This window comes from Mastomys coucha, unplaced genomic scaffold, assembly GCF_008632895.1.
Source record: "Mastomys coucha isolate ucsf_1 unplaced genomic scaffold, UCSF_Mcou_1 pScaffold14, whole genome shotgun sequence".
NCBI classification, from domain to species: domain Eukaryota; kingdom Metazoa; phylum Chordata; class Mammalia; order Rodentia; family Muridae; genus Mastomys; species Mastomys coucha.
Window position 1 is genome coordinate 130531828 of NW_022196896.1, and position 14891 is coordinate 130546718.

General features: G+C 47.7%; 1 protein-coding gene across 1 annotated transcript in view; it reads right to left on the reverse strand.

Annotated features, from left to right (window-relative positions):
* The window catches only part of Ralbp1 (ralA binding protein 1), a 37233-nt gene extending 25368 nt beyond the window's left edge, over positions 1–11865 (reverse strand). Inside the window, exon 1 of the mRNA XM_031368610.1 lies at positions 11595–11865. The gene's annotated coding sequence lies outside the window, so the exon portion shown is untranslated. The remainder of the gene's footprint in view (positions 1–11594) is intronic.
* Positions 11866–14891: the final 3026 nt, after the last annotated feature.

Consider the following 14891-nt stretch of genomic DNA (forward strand, 5'->3'; position numbering starts at 1 on the left):
AGAGGGAGAGGGAGAGGGAGAGGGAGAGGGAGAGGGCTCAGCAGTCATAAGCACTTGCTACTCTTCCAGAGACCTGAGCTTGGCTCCTAGCGCCCACTGCAGGCAGGCACTCACACCACTTGTTACCCCAGCTCAAGGGCTCCGAAAGCCCTTGCCACCTGGAACACCTGCACTCAAATGCACAAACCTAAGTGGAGACACACAGAATTAAAAATAATAAAACCAAATGTTTTTAAAATGTAGTACTATCTCCAAGAACTAAACAGTGAGGCATTTTTGAAGAAATATCATATCCTTCTACAGGGAGACCTCGTATCTACCACGTCTCCATAGCATTATCTACTCTCAAGAAAACCTGGAATTTAGAATTTCACAAGGGGGAGAGGACTAACACACTTTATTTAATAAAAATAAAATTCACTGGTTAGAATAGAACTAAATAAAAATTATGTCACTGTGGCTTCCCAACAGAAAATCGACATAACTATGGATACGGGGTAAACTCTGTGGCACCTCGGCAGATCTCGTCTTGAGGGAATGATTCAGTATGTGCCAGGAACTGCACCGCCCTAGGTAAAGCACTGCTCCAACAGCAGGTCGCTAGCCTGCCTCTCAATGACTTTGTAAGGCTCCATTTCTGGAGTAGGATGGCAAAAAAAAAGTTCTGTGCAAAAATTCCCATGGAATAGGAAATGACAGAGCCACTCGGTCTGACCTCAAAGATTCAAGGTTGTAGTCCCACAGGCAAACACAAGCCGCCAGAACTTTAGGTACCTAAGGATGAGCTAAATGTCATTTTCTCCTTCAGCTGAGGTGCTTAATGCTGTGTGTCACAGTCCCCGGAGCTGCTTCTAAGCACTGTAGATATCAACGTCTGGGACACGATAGGCTGATGCCTCACTTGCATGGAATATACGCACAGCTTCCATGCAGTGCAAATCTGAGATTCTTACACTTTCTCCACTCAGAACTCCTTTCTGATCAAGACTTTTGTTGTTGACCCATAGAGTGGATGGAGAAAACTGATACCCACCGGTTGTCCTATGACCTACGAGCACAGTGGTGTGTGCACACACACCTACCTTCTCACACACAAATAAATAACTTTAAAGCTTTCTGGTGTGTATATGTAATTTTACCACATATGAAAGACAAAAGCAACTTCACAGACTAACAAGATGGATGTGCTTGTGTTTTTCCATAATCAAATCTTGGGGATTTTTTTGTTTTGTTTTTTCGAGACAGGGTTTCTCTGTGTAGCCCTGGCTGTCCTGGAACTCACTCTGTAGACCAGGCTGTCCTTGAACTCAGAAATCCGCCTGCCTCTGCCTCCCAAGTGCTGGGATTGAAGGCGTGCGCCACCACTGCCCGGCCATAATCAAATCTTGAATAAACATTTGATATTAATGAAACTCAAGTCAGCAACCACAGCAAGTGTGTATGTGGAGGGTACATGTATGTGTGTATGTGGAGGGTACATGCATATCTGTGAGGAGGGTACATGTATGTGTGTATGTGGAGGGTACATGCATATCTGTGAGGAGGGTACATGTATGTGTGTAGGCACACATACATGTATGCTTGTGAAGGGGCATATGCATGTGTATGTGTGTGGAAGGTGCATCTATATGTATGTATGTGGAGGGTACATGTATGTATATGTATGTGGAAAGTATATGTATGTGTGTGAAGGGCACATGTGTATGTGGAGGGGCACATGTATGTGTGTGTGTGGAAAGTGCATGCATCTATGTCTGTGTGGAGGGTGCATGCATGTTATGTGTGTGGAGGGTACATGTATACATGTGTATGTGGAGGGTGTACGCATGTGTGTGTGTGTGGATGGCACATGCATGTGTGTATGTATGGAGGGCACATGCATGTGTGTGTGTGGATGGCACATGCATGTGTGTATGTGTTGGAGGGCACATGCATGTGTGTGTGTGGATGGCACATGCATGTGTGTATGTGTGGAGGGCACATGCATGTGTGTATGTGTGGAGGGACACATGCATGAGTGTGGAAGGGGGGTACACATATGTGTATCATGCAGATACACACGAGCGCATTTGTGCACATCTATGTACAAATCATTACCACAGCTGTTGTCCTTTGTCACTGTCCACCTTGTTTTTTGAGAAGCTCTTTCACTGTACCTGGAGGTCATCAATTCACTGCACCTGGCTAGTCAGTAAACCTGAGCAATCCACCTGTCTCCACTGAGCCAGCACAGGGATTGCAGGCATGTGCCATCATGCCTGGCTCTTATGTGGAAGCCAAAGCCTGAAGTGAATGAGGGTCTTCATGTTTATCCAGCAAGCACTTTACCATCTGAGCCACCTCCCAAGACTCAAACACTGTTGTTTTCTTTAAAAAAAAAAAAAAACACCCCCACTACCCCCACAAAAAAAAAAAGACCATTGTGTATGTGTGTGTGTGCTATGCGTGTGTGGGTGAGCGGCAGGCACACACATGCCACTGCACAGGAGTGGAAGCTAGAGGCCAGTTTTTTGGAATAGGTTCTTTCCTTCCACAGTGGGTTCCAGGAATAGAACTCAGACTATCAAGACTGATATGGTAATCACTTTCAGCCATCTTGCCAGGCCCACTTTTGAAAATCACATGTTCTAAAATGATACAATCCAAAGATGAGCAGATTCAATTCTTACATGTTGAGAAGCAATGGCAGGAAGCACCGAGTCTCATTCTCAGTACTGATGCCACTCTGTTTCCCTGAGGCCAGACACTGGGCACGCATGGTAAAGACACGGCACTTTACAACATACAACACGCTGCAGTGTGACTGCTCGCACTGTGTTCTTGAGAACAGACCTGCTCCAACCTGAGTGCTCCTGAATTACCTTACCTTCATTAATGAAGTGCCATGCATCACCACATCACCTACAGCTGACAACCACTGAGGGCTACCACTTTTGTTTTCAATAACCTTTGACTGCAGCTGTCTCGTGTGTGAGTGTGTGTGTGTGTGTGTGTGAGTGTGTGAGTGTGTGTGTGTATGTATATGTATGTATGTGTGTGTATAAGCCTTTATTTATGCATGTGCTGTGTGTGTCATGACATTTTGTATGTATGGTCATAAGGTTTGGCAACAAGCATCCATCCACTAGGGCATCTTGCCAGTCCCTGATGTACATGGGCACCTCAGCTCATGGTTAGTGCCACAGCAGCAGGCACTAAGTGCTCTCTATCTGTATACAGATCAAGTACCTGGATGTAGAGATTCTACACCTAAAAGTTTGAAAAAGGAAGGGTTATTTTTGTTTGGTTGGGGGTTTTGTTTTGTTTTCCCAAGATAGGGTTTCTATGTGAAACAGCTCTGGCTATCCTGGACTTCGCTTTGTAGAGCAGGCTAGACTCAAACTCACAGAGATCCACCTGCCTCTGCCCCCTGAGTTCTAGGATTAAAGCTCACCACCATCGCAGGCTGCAGGAAAGGTTTTTATTGTTCTTTTGTTCCCCCATTTTTCTCTTAAATTGTGCACACTAACCTCAGACCCAAGATCCTTTGCCTCCAGCTCCTAAGGGCTGGGATTACAGTCATGTGGCAGCTGAAATTAATGTTAATATGTGTGTTCATGTGTGTGATTGCATGCAGGCCTCACTACCCACCCTCGTTTTTTTTTTTTTTTTTTTTTTTTTTTTTTTTTTTTTTTTTTTTTTTTTTTTTTTTTTTTTTTTTTTTTTATGTGAGGTCTCTCACTGGGGCTTGAAGCTCAGTATTTTGGTTTTTGTTTTGTTTTGTTTTGTTTTTGTTTTTGTTTTTTTGAGACAGGGTTTCTCTGTGTAGTCCTGGCTGTCCTGGAACTCACTCTGTAGACCAGGTTGGCCTTGAACTCAGAAATCTGCCTGCCTCTGCCTCCTAAGTGCTGGGATTAAAGGCATGTGCCACCACCGCCCAGCTTGGAGCTCAGTATTAAGGCTAAGCTGGCTATCCAGCAAACTCCAGGGATCAACTGTCTCTGAGACCCCAGCAGTGGGATTACACAGACATACCACCACATCCAACTTTTTATAGGTTCCAGAGACTGAACTCAGGTTCTCGTGGTTATCTGGTGTGGTGGTATAAATATGCTTGGCCCATGGGAAGTGCTACTGTTAAGAAGTGTGGCCTTCAGAAGATTAGCATAGTGGGCGTTTTACTAAGGATGGGGGGACCTTGAGCCGAATGTATGTATGAGACAGTGTGCAGCAGTCAGCATTCGAGATTGAAGACTGAAGATTCAAGATTCGAGCCTCTACCCTCCTGGCTGGAGCCACCGCAGGCCCCCTCCACCCCCCACCCCCGCCCCAGGACTCTGGCTGGGCCCATGTGGCCCAAGTGTGCTTGGAGCCTGGGGGTACTGCAGCAGTCCAGAGGAGATGGCTGCTGTTTTAGACCCAGTGTGCTTCAGGTAGCCTCAGATGTACCTCAACTGCTGAGCTGCCAGATTTATCATTTCTCTTTTGCAATGACTGTAAAAGTCTGATGCCATTTTTAAGAAATACATTCAGATCCTGAAAAAAAAAAAGTGTGGCCTTGTTAGAAGAAGTGTGTCACTACTGAGATGGGCTTCAAGGGCTCCTATGCTCAAGCTCGGCCCCTGGAAGAAAGCTTCTTCCTGGTCTCCTTACCTTCAGGTCAAGATGTACAACTCTCAGCTGCTTTTCTACACCGCGTCTGCCTGGACACTGCAGTGCTCCCACCATGATGATGATGGACTGAACCTCTGAACCTGTAAGCCAGCCCTAATTACAGTTTTTCTTTATAAGAGTTGCCTTGGTTATGGTATAATGGAAACGGAAGTAAGATCCAGCAAGTACTTTACTGACTAAGCTATCTCCCAACACTTAAAATTAACTTTCAGCCGGGCGGTGGTGGCACACGCCTTTAATCTCAGTACTTGGAAGGCAGAGGCAGGTGGATTTCTGAGTTCGAGGCCAGCCTGGTCTACAGAGTGAGTTCCAGGACAGCCAGGGCTACAGAGAAACCCTGTCTTGAAAAAACAAAACCCAAAAAAAAAAAAATTAACTTTCAATTAAACAAAAAGTGAGCAAGGATATCATCCTCCTCGGTTTGTTCTTTGCTCCCTGTGTATGGATGAAGATGTGATCTCTCAGCTTCCTGCTCTGGCCGCCACACCTCCCTGCCAGGATGGACTCAAGCCCTCTGCACTGTGAGCCACAATAGAGTCTGTCCTCCATAAGCTGCTTTTAGTCATGGTGTTTTGTCCTGTCAATGAGAAGAAACTAATATAGCTACTAAATGAGTAGCAGGCAGGTAGGGTGCTCTTCGGGCACACTGGCCAGAGGGATAATATCCCAGGCAGTTCTACCATGACAATCCGAATCCAAACCTAAACCTTTGGATTCTGGGAGTAGCTGTGCTCAACCTGTGTATTTGGACAGTGGAGTATTATTCAGAATATATCACAGTGTTGATATTGGCTACAATACAGACAATCCTTGTACAGGTGAAGTCAGTAACATGCGACCATGAGTACATGCACATTAAGTTTCCAAACCAGGCAATGAGCAGGCACGGAAAGTCCTCTACTAATGGGCAAATAGACCAGTGAGTGAGTGCAGAGGGGACCAGTGAGTGCAGAGGGGACCAGTGAGTGAGTGCAGAGGGGACCAGTGAGTGAGTGCAGAGGGGACCAGTGAGTGAATGCAGAGGGGACCAGTGAGTGAGTGCAGAGGGGACCAGTGAGTGAGTGCAGAGGGGACCAGTGAGTGAGCGCAGAGGGGACCAGTGAGTGAGTGCAGAGGGGACCAGTGAGTGACTGCAGAGGTGAGAGGGCTTTGTGGGGGCAGAGGGGAGGAATGAAAATGAGTTAGAATGTAACCAAGTTATCATTCTCACACTGATCTGTAACTTTTAAAAAGGCTAAATCTGAGTTAGAAAGATGGCTCGTTCCCCAAGTTCCTTGTAATGCAATGAGAATCTGAGTTCAATCCCCCAGAACCACTTTAAGGCTGGGTAGAGCAAACTCTCTGTACCTCTGATCCCAGTGCTGGGGAGGGAGAGGCGGGAAGATCTCTTCAGATTGCTAACCATCCAGCTGTATCAGTAAACTCCAGGTTCAATGAGAGTCTCTGCCTCAAAAAGTAAGTGGAGAGCTACTAAGGGAGGCACCCAAACTCAATCTCTGGCCTCCATGTGCACGTGTGTACACACATACACATACAAAGGCTATTTTATGGGAATGTATCTCAGAAAATCCTTTTTTTTTTTTTTTTTTTTTTTTTGAGACAGGGTTTCTCTGTGTAGCCCTGACTGTCCTGGAACTCACTCTGTAGACCAAGCTGGCCTTGAACTCAGAAATACACCTGCCCTTGCCTCCCAAGTGTGGGATTAAAGGCATGCACCACCACTGCCCAGGGAAAATGCTATTTTTTATAGCAGGTTAAGTGTTTGGCATGTTAAAAATCCCTCCCTCAACCTTTGTCACCTTCTACTTTCTACACCTCCCCTCATAGCTGACATATATGTCGGCTATCTAGCAACTAGGAGGCCAAGGCAGGAGGACTGTGAGTTCCAGACAAACATAAACTAGAGTAAGGCCCTTTCACAGAACTAAAGACAAGTACTGGGGGAGGTCTCAAACTGCTGTCTCCACCCTCTGACCTCTTAACTCAGTGAATATGAAGTTTCTTCCCCTATCAATCTACCATAAGTTTAATTCAACACACTGCTAAGTATCTTTATCAAATTCAAAAGACTACTAATTTGTATTCTGACAAATTAGAGCATTTAAATATTTATTTTTTATTTTTTAATTACATAGCTGGGTATAATGATGTACATCTTTAATCCCAGCCCTTAGTAGCCAGAGGCAGGAGTTCAAGAGCAGCCTGCTCTACGCACTGAGTTCCAAGACAGTCAAGACTACACAGAGAGACCCTGTCTCCCAGAAGTAAAAGAAAGTACAGGTTAGTGTGAGTGCTCCTAGAGGCCAAAGGCCCGATGCCTCAGGAGCTGGTCACAGGCAGCTACAAAGCACCCAGCATGGGTACTGGGAACTGGCCTCAGGTCTCTGGAAAGCAGTAAGGGCTATTAAATTCTGAACCACCTTTCTAGCCTCTACTCTGAAGAGCTCAAGTATGTCTTTCGTCTGGCTTTAGCACTGATGTTTCATTTTGTATTTTGAGATAGTCTTGCACTCTGGTCTTGAACTTTCTGCAGTCGTTTCTCGAGTGCCGGGATTATAGCCATTTGACCCCACACCTGTCAGTGTTTCCCTCTTTTGCATTTTTCCTGGAGTTAGCTGGAAAGAATAGCAGCCTTTTTAAGAATGGCCCTATCCGCTGGATGCAGTGACTTACACCTTTAACCCCAGCATTTAGAAGGCTGCGGGAGAAAGAGGCATTCCTTCTAAGTTGAAGGATAGCGTGGTCTACAGAACAGAATGAGACCCTATCTCAAAACAAAACAAAACAACCCTATCTTGGCTTCTATGACAGGATTTCCTCATGGATACCTCAACATCACCAAACATTTTTGAAGGTCACCTTCCAATCTACCCTCCTGTGTTGACCTCTATTCCTGGAGATGTTTGCTGTTGGCAAACTCTTCCCGTGTGGTAGCCCCTAGACCAGAGGCTTCAGCCACCACTTACAATAAAACATGACAGGACTGGAGAGAGCTCAGCCGCTAAAACCTGAGACTCACGACTAAAAGGATGACAGAGCACGCTGACTCTACCTGGACGTTCGCAAAAACATCCACCCGACACGCCAGAAGCTAGGATGTGATTCCTCCTCAAATTTACTCCACTTCCTCAAGTCTCTGTCTCAGGCTATCTTACCGTTGCTTTCGCAGGGACCCAGGATGGAATCCAAGTCACCCTTGCTTTCCATAACCAACTTCTGCAAAATTCTATTCAGTGTGTTCTCTAAATATTTTGGCCATCTGTATCCTGATACTGTGTCCTTTTTAGACCCCACTTCTTACCTCAGTTTTTGACAATAATGAAGACTTTGTAAACCCTTTCCATATTCAATTTCATCTGCCCTCTCTGTACTCTGAAGTCTACACTCCACAATTCACCCTGCAAACTGTCTTCTGACCTGGGGCCGAGCATCTACAATCCTCAGTGCTGTACAGCTTCTAAAGACTCGCCTGGGTAGCGTAGCCTGGCACAGCCAGCACTACAGCTACAGAAACGACACACCCATCCGACACACTTCCTACAAGTCTCTGCCCCACTCCTCAGCCTTAGCACCTTTTCCAATTAATTCTGCTTGATCCTTAAGGACATAACACTTATAACAGAGGGCCGCCATTGGTTAGCCAGTCTGTTTCTCCCACTCCCACCCCTCTCCGTTCTGTCTCAATGACTCCCATTTGTTGGCAGGGCAAAGCTGAAATTGCTTTGATGGTATACAGACCATCCGCCCAGTTATACTTGAAGTAGCTACCCTTGCAGACCCTACTACGTAGTCTACGTAGTTCCTTGTACACATTTCTGCTTACACTATTCCCTACGTGACTGCCCATCATCTCTACAGCTGCCTAGTTGACTGACTATACAGTTAGACATCTTCCACTGAGCATTCCCAACCTGTATTTTCATCACTACTTACATGTGTGTCCTTTTCTATCTTCTGCTCTCTTCCATAGTTTCTCTTGAGTATTATGTCTTGCATATAGTCACAGAGCTCCCATATTTTCTATCTTAGAAACATATTGTAGTTTGCAAGATAAGTGTTGTAGAACAGTGGCTGAGTGCTCTCCTAACATGTCCAAGGCCTGGGTCTAATCCCAGGACATATCTATATATGTGTGTGTATAAAACGATATATTTTATACCCTTCTGTATTGTTTGTTTCATCTGTCTTCAGGTCACCTTTACTTAACACAGTAACTCCTGTATTCTAAATCACCTGCATTTCCCAGGCTCTGCCTTACCTTTATCAGCATAAAGTATATCAGGTCCTTTCTTCTTAAACGAAAAGAACAGCTGGACATCTAATCTCAGCACTTCAGAGCCAGAAGCACGAGGATCTCTGTGATCTCAGTTCAAGCATCCACATAGTGAGGTTCCAGGCCAACCAGAACGTCACAGTGAGACCCTGCCGCCCCTGTCCATACCCTCCCCCACATACAAGAACCAGGACTTCACAGTGAGACCCTGCCACCCCTGTCCACACCCTCCCCCACACACAACAACCAGGACTTCACAGTGAAACCCTGCCACCCCTGTCCACACCTTCCCCCACACACAACAACCAGGACTTCACAGTGAGACCCTGCCACCCCTGTCCACGCCCCCCCCCACATACAAGAACCAGAACTTCACAGTGAGACCCTGCCACCCCTGTCCACACCCTCCCACACACACAACAACCAGGACTTCATAGTGAGACCCTGCCACCCCTGTCCACACCCTCCCCCACACACAACAACCAGGACTTCACAGTGAGACCCTGCCACCCCTGTCCACACCCTCCCCCCACATACAACAACCACAAAAAAAGAAAATAACATAACATATTTTGGGATACTGTTGTGGACCTAATCTTTTCTTCCCAAGCTCTGACTATGCAAATGTAACTGTACAAATAAAGTTAATATTCACTTTTAAATATTTTTATTCTTTTTAATTATGGGGGGAGGTGAGCCATCACCTGTGGAGACCAGAGGTGCTGGGCTTCCTGGGAGCTAGACTTGCAGGCAGTTGGGAACAGTTACTGGGGACCAAACCCTGTAACTCTCCAAAAGTCACGCTGCAAACGTCTTAACCAGTGAGCCCTGTCTCCAGCTCCAGCACACATTTTTTTTTTTTTTTTCGAGACAGGGTTTCTCTGTGTAGCCTCAGCTGTCCTGGAGCTCACTCTGTAGACCAGGCTGGCCTCGAACTCAGAAATCCGCCTGCCTCTGCCTCCAAAGTGCTGGGATTAAAGGCGTGCACCACCACCACCCGGCTCAAGCAGACACTTTTTTAAAACACCACTCCAGTCTCTCTAAATTACGAGGAAAATGGTCCCTGTAAACTTATTATGAGAAACCACCTTTTGAAAAGACAGCAAATTCAGTTATCTTACTTTGTTTCTAAGTTCTCTGCGATTTGTTTGTTTGTTTCTGTTTAGCTCTGGCTACCCTGGAGCCCACTCTGTAGACAAGGCTGACCTGGAGCTCACAGAGCTCTGCCTACCTCTGCATCCAGAGTGATGGGAATAAAGATGTGTGCCACCACCAGCTGGCTTCTAGATACTTTGTTTTTAAAACTACAACTGCTGCCGGGCAGTGGTGTCGCAAGCCTTGAATTCCAGCACTTGGGAGGCAGAGGCAGGCAGATTTCTGAGTTCGAGGCCAGCCTGGTCTACAGAGTGAGATCCAGGACAGCCAGGGCTACCCAGAGAAACCCTGTCTTGAAAAACCAAAAAAAAAAAAAAAAATTACAACTGCTATTAAACTAACCTATCTCTCTTGGATCTGTAGGACACGCTGAAAAATGAGAAGCACTCTACTGACTTCAGACCCCTGTCAATGCCAAAACCACTATCAGGAGATATTCATTTCGAGGAAGATACCCAGGACCTTGAAATTATCAAGATAATCCCTACCACAGAAAGTGATGGGCCCTCTCCTTTCCAAGTGCTGTCTGAACTAACTAAACTAAAAGTAGGCCTGGAACTTATCACTAAGTACTTTGTCAATAACTGCCAAGTATGGGTAAACTACCGAAGCACCAGTGTTAGCCCACACCCGTCCCATCCACACCACTGAGGCTGGGCAGTGCAGCAGCTCAATGCACACACCGTAGCACTTCTGTCACAAGCAGAGACCTCCAATGAAAACAGCTGTGATCTCTAAGAACCGAGCACGCTGCTCTCTCTGGAAGAATCCTTGTAATGATCTCCAAACTTAAACCAGCACTACTTCAGGAGATAGGGAAGTGGAATATTTCTGTCAAACCTGTTTCACAACGACATACTTAAAAGACGGAAAAAGAAAGCTGGCCTCGACTAAGGACACTCTGGCACGAAAACGCTTGAAAATGCGTTGAGAATGGGAGTTCTCAACTCCAGATCTGGCCGAACACTTCTACTGAACCCTGGAACAAGTAACACTGCAATCAGGGTCGCCCCCTGCCCAACGCCTGCCACGGGCAACAGCAGGAGCTGTTCTCCGACTCCACCCGGCAAGCACGGAGACAGGTGGGCGAGCCAGAGGCGACCCATAAACCGGAAGGCTGCGTCAGGCCAGTCCCCGGCCGCAGCTCCGGCCAGGTGTGGCCCGCAGGGATGCCCCGAGGCCTGGAAGCTCCGAGGAAGCAGCTGGACTCCCCAACTAGCCCCTGGGTCCCAGAGCAGCCCAGGACACACACGGGTGCTCCCAGGGAGGCCTGTCCGGCAGGCGGTGTGACCCACCCCGCAGGAGCAAGCTCAGGGGTGCAGCCTCCGCGGACAACGCGAGGAGGCGAGGCGGGGCAGCCACGCCCCCCACCCCCAACTCCCGTTCCGAGCCCGGGATCCCAAGCCCAGCACGCTGCATGACAGGCGCGGGCGCAAGGCCGGGCGCCACACGGCTCGCACGGCCACCGCCGCAGCGCTGCGACCCCCGCGACCGACCGCTCCCCGCCACTGACCAGTGCTTGCCGCCGAGCGACCGTCCGCTCCGCTGCAGCCGCCGCCTCCTCGCACTCACGCTTCCGCCACGACCGCCGCCTCCTCCGCTGCCCCCCTGGCGGGCCGCGGGAGCCCCATTCCCACCCCGCCCAGCCTCCGCCTGTTTACAATGATTGGGACAGAACAGGACGAGCCGGCCCAGCGCGCACGCGCGCGCCCTCCTCCCGCAGCAGCCGGCTTCCCGGGTCCTCGGATTCGTGGCCGTGACTGCTAGGGCCGGCTAGGGCAGACGCCCCTCGTCCTCGCGCGGAGCACGCCGGGAGTTGTAGTTCTCGCGAACCCGACACCCTGTTGCTGTAGGCCCTTGTCTCGGACGTAAACCACAACACCCAGAAAGCACAGCGCCTCCCGAGATGGAACTCGTTGGAGAAACAGGGAACCCGCGAGAGGATGCGCCAAACGCTAAGGCTCTGCAGGCGCCTGCGCAGTGTCCTGAGGGCCGAGTGGAACACACACCTACCGGGGCGAATCCCTGTGAAAACAGTGTGGGAGCCCTGCGGAGCTCTGCAGGAAAGAAAGCGCGTTCCTCCCCAAGCTCCGGCCTGCTGTCCGCAGCTACACTTTTATCCCTGCGTCTGCGTACTTTAGTGGTTCCAACCAGTTAAACCGGCCTGGGCTGCTGGCCCACCCCGCCTCTGGGCGGAGCACCTTACTGGCCTTCTTTGGGCGGAGATATTCATTTGAAGAATTCTTGCCTGGGGCTTTGGAGAAAGGAAGGTCCTGGGCCTGTGCTGGGCAGTCGGCAGGACCCCCGAAGTGTGTTGGCTTGCGGGGGAACTGCTGACTTCCCACCCGCCTGCCTCCGCAGTTAGCAATCAACACCCGAGTTAAAGCCACACAGCATCCTGTTCAGCTGGCAAATAGAAACAGCTAAATATCCTCCAGAAGTTTCCCCCCACGAAGGACGCAAAGAGTGTTCGCTGGTGCATACCATAATAAACAGCGGTCCTTTGACGTATTCTGGGTTTATAACATGGCAGTCAGAAGAGAGATGACATTTCTAGTGTATGCTTCTTCACTGATCCATCGTGTACTATGCTCCCAAGCCATCTTTGCTCAAATATGACAAGTCCATCCCCCTCTGGAAAAGAGTCACCCTCAGTGGAACACTGAAGTCCTACAGGGACCTTTCCAGAATCCCTGTAGTAATTAAACAGCCTCCATGAGAAGATGGCCTGTGAGTCTGCCGGTTAAAAATACTCCTTCCCGCCAGCAGTTCTGATTTGGCCGAGAGATAGGAGATGACCTGACCAGGGCTTTATGGAGCCCTCTCCTGAAATTGACATATGGAATAATGAGATGGGGAAAGGGGCTTCTTTTACTGAGTAATTTACGTGTAACATCACGTGGCCCATCTACCATGGAAATAAATGAGGCTGAAAGCAGAGAGATGGGGGACGCAGCAAGGTAGACGGGGAAAAGCAAGAGCGGTGGGTCAGAGTGAAGACAAACTGGCTCCCTTTCTGAGCCGTAGTTTGTACAGATCCTTAAGTGCTGCGTTTACATGAGCCAATCCAGGAATAATCTATGCACACTTTTTATTATTTATTTGTGCTAGTGGAGGTACAACTACCGAGCATATTTATTGGCCGTTTCTCATCATTTTTTCCTCCCCCTTAAGGAACGCCACATAACCATTTCCTCTGGTAACTGTTTTAGAAATGGGCATCATGTCCAACCAGAACCAATAACACACAGAGATAGACTGAGGCTTCCACTAAACCCAAGCTTCCTTTCTTTTCTGGTACAGTGAAGTATTTGAGGTCTGCAAATGTAGGAGCCATTTTTGTCTCCTATCAGGGAAAAACTAAATAGAAGAGAACTCAGGGAGAGGATGAAGTTAATAATGTCAAACAAATGCAGTGTGTCCTGGGACAAAAGGTAGGCAGGTTTGTTTGCTGCCCATTATAAAAGGATTGGTTTTGTCAGTTTTTTTGCAGTTCTGCAGATAGAACCTAGGGCCTCAGGAATGCTAGGCAAACACTGGGCCCCGGCTCTAGCTAAGACGGGGGCTTTCTCATCCAAACAGTCTTGGGCTGTGATGGAAGCCTTTTGCCTGTGCAGCATCCATCTGAACTGACTTGCACCACCCCATGGGACTGGGGATAAGGAGAACGGATGTGAACACAACACTCACTGCTCTACACGTATGCTGCAACCCTTGAATTCATTCCCTCATGGTGTGGCGACCCCGACCATAACATTATTTTCATTGCTATTTCATAACTGTAATTTTGCCACTGTGATGAACCGTAATGTAAATCTCAGTGTTTTCCTGCGGTGTTGGGTGACCCCTGTGAAAAGGTCATTTGGCCACAGGGGGGTGGTGACCCACAGGTTGAGAACCACTGTTCTACAAAGGGGAAAGGTGCTTAGTCCTGTCCCAGAAGTCTTATAACCTCCGTTAACATCCATGATCTTTGGCAGGCTAATGTATGAGCGCTTTAAGTATGGGCAAAGCTTAGCTCCCTCCCAGTTATTGGCACTTTTTGTCTAATAATTGATTTAGCAGCATGAAATATGTAAGATGCTTCCTTTCCATATGCCAACCCTTCCACCCCAACACATACACGTCATGTACATTCAAACATTTTATCTCCCCCAATACACCTATTTTAGTAATTTGGATTGCAATGCTACTCAGTACTTACAGGAATAAGGCTACGAATGCTATTTGCAAGCACAGTTCAGTTGTGTGTGCATGTGTGTGTGGGTGTGTGTGGGGGGGTGTGTGTGGGTGTGTGGGTGTGTGTGTGTGCTAGTTAAGAACAAGAAGGTACTCCAAAGTTTGATAGACCTCTATGGGGATATCTGCACAAATGAAAAGTGATAATGCTCCCTCGTATGTATATAAGAAAAAGCAACAATTCTTTGCATATTACAATATAAAGCATGTTAACTGGTATACCACATAACCCCACAGGGCAAGCATTTACAGAAAGAGCCAACTGTACCTTAAGAGAGATGCTTATTAAACAAAAAGAGAGAGCAAAAAACCCCAGGGACAGACGAAAACAATGTGCTGTTAACTCTCGATTTCCTTAATGTTGGTGAAAAAGGAACAACAGCAGCTGAGAGACACTGGGTTATGGAAAAAACTGAGGACCTGGGCCGGCCATATACTATAGGATGTGTTGACATTAGAACAGAAACCTGCAGTAGTGTTAAGATGGGGACATGGTTATGTTAATGTGTCTATAGTGAATAAGAAAATGTAGTTACCAACAAAACTTATAAAGATTAGATCTGGCCAGGGA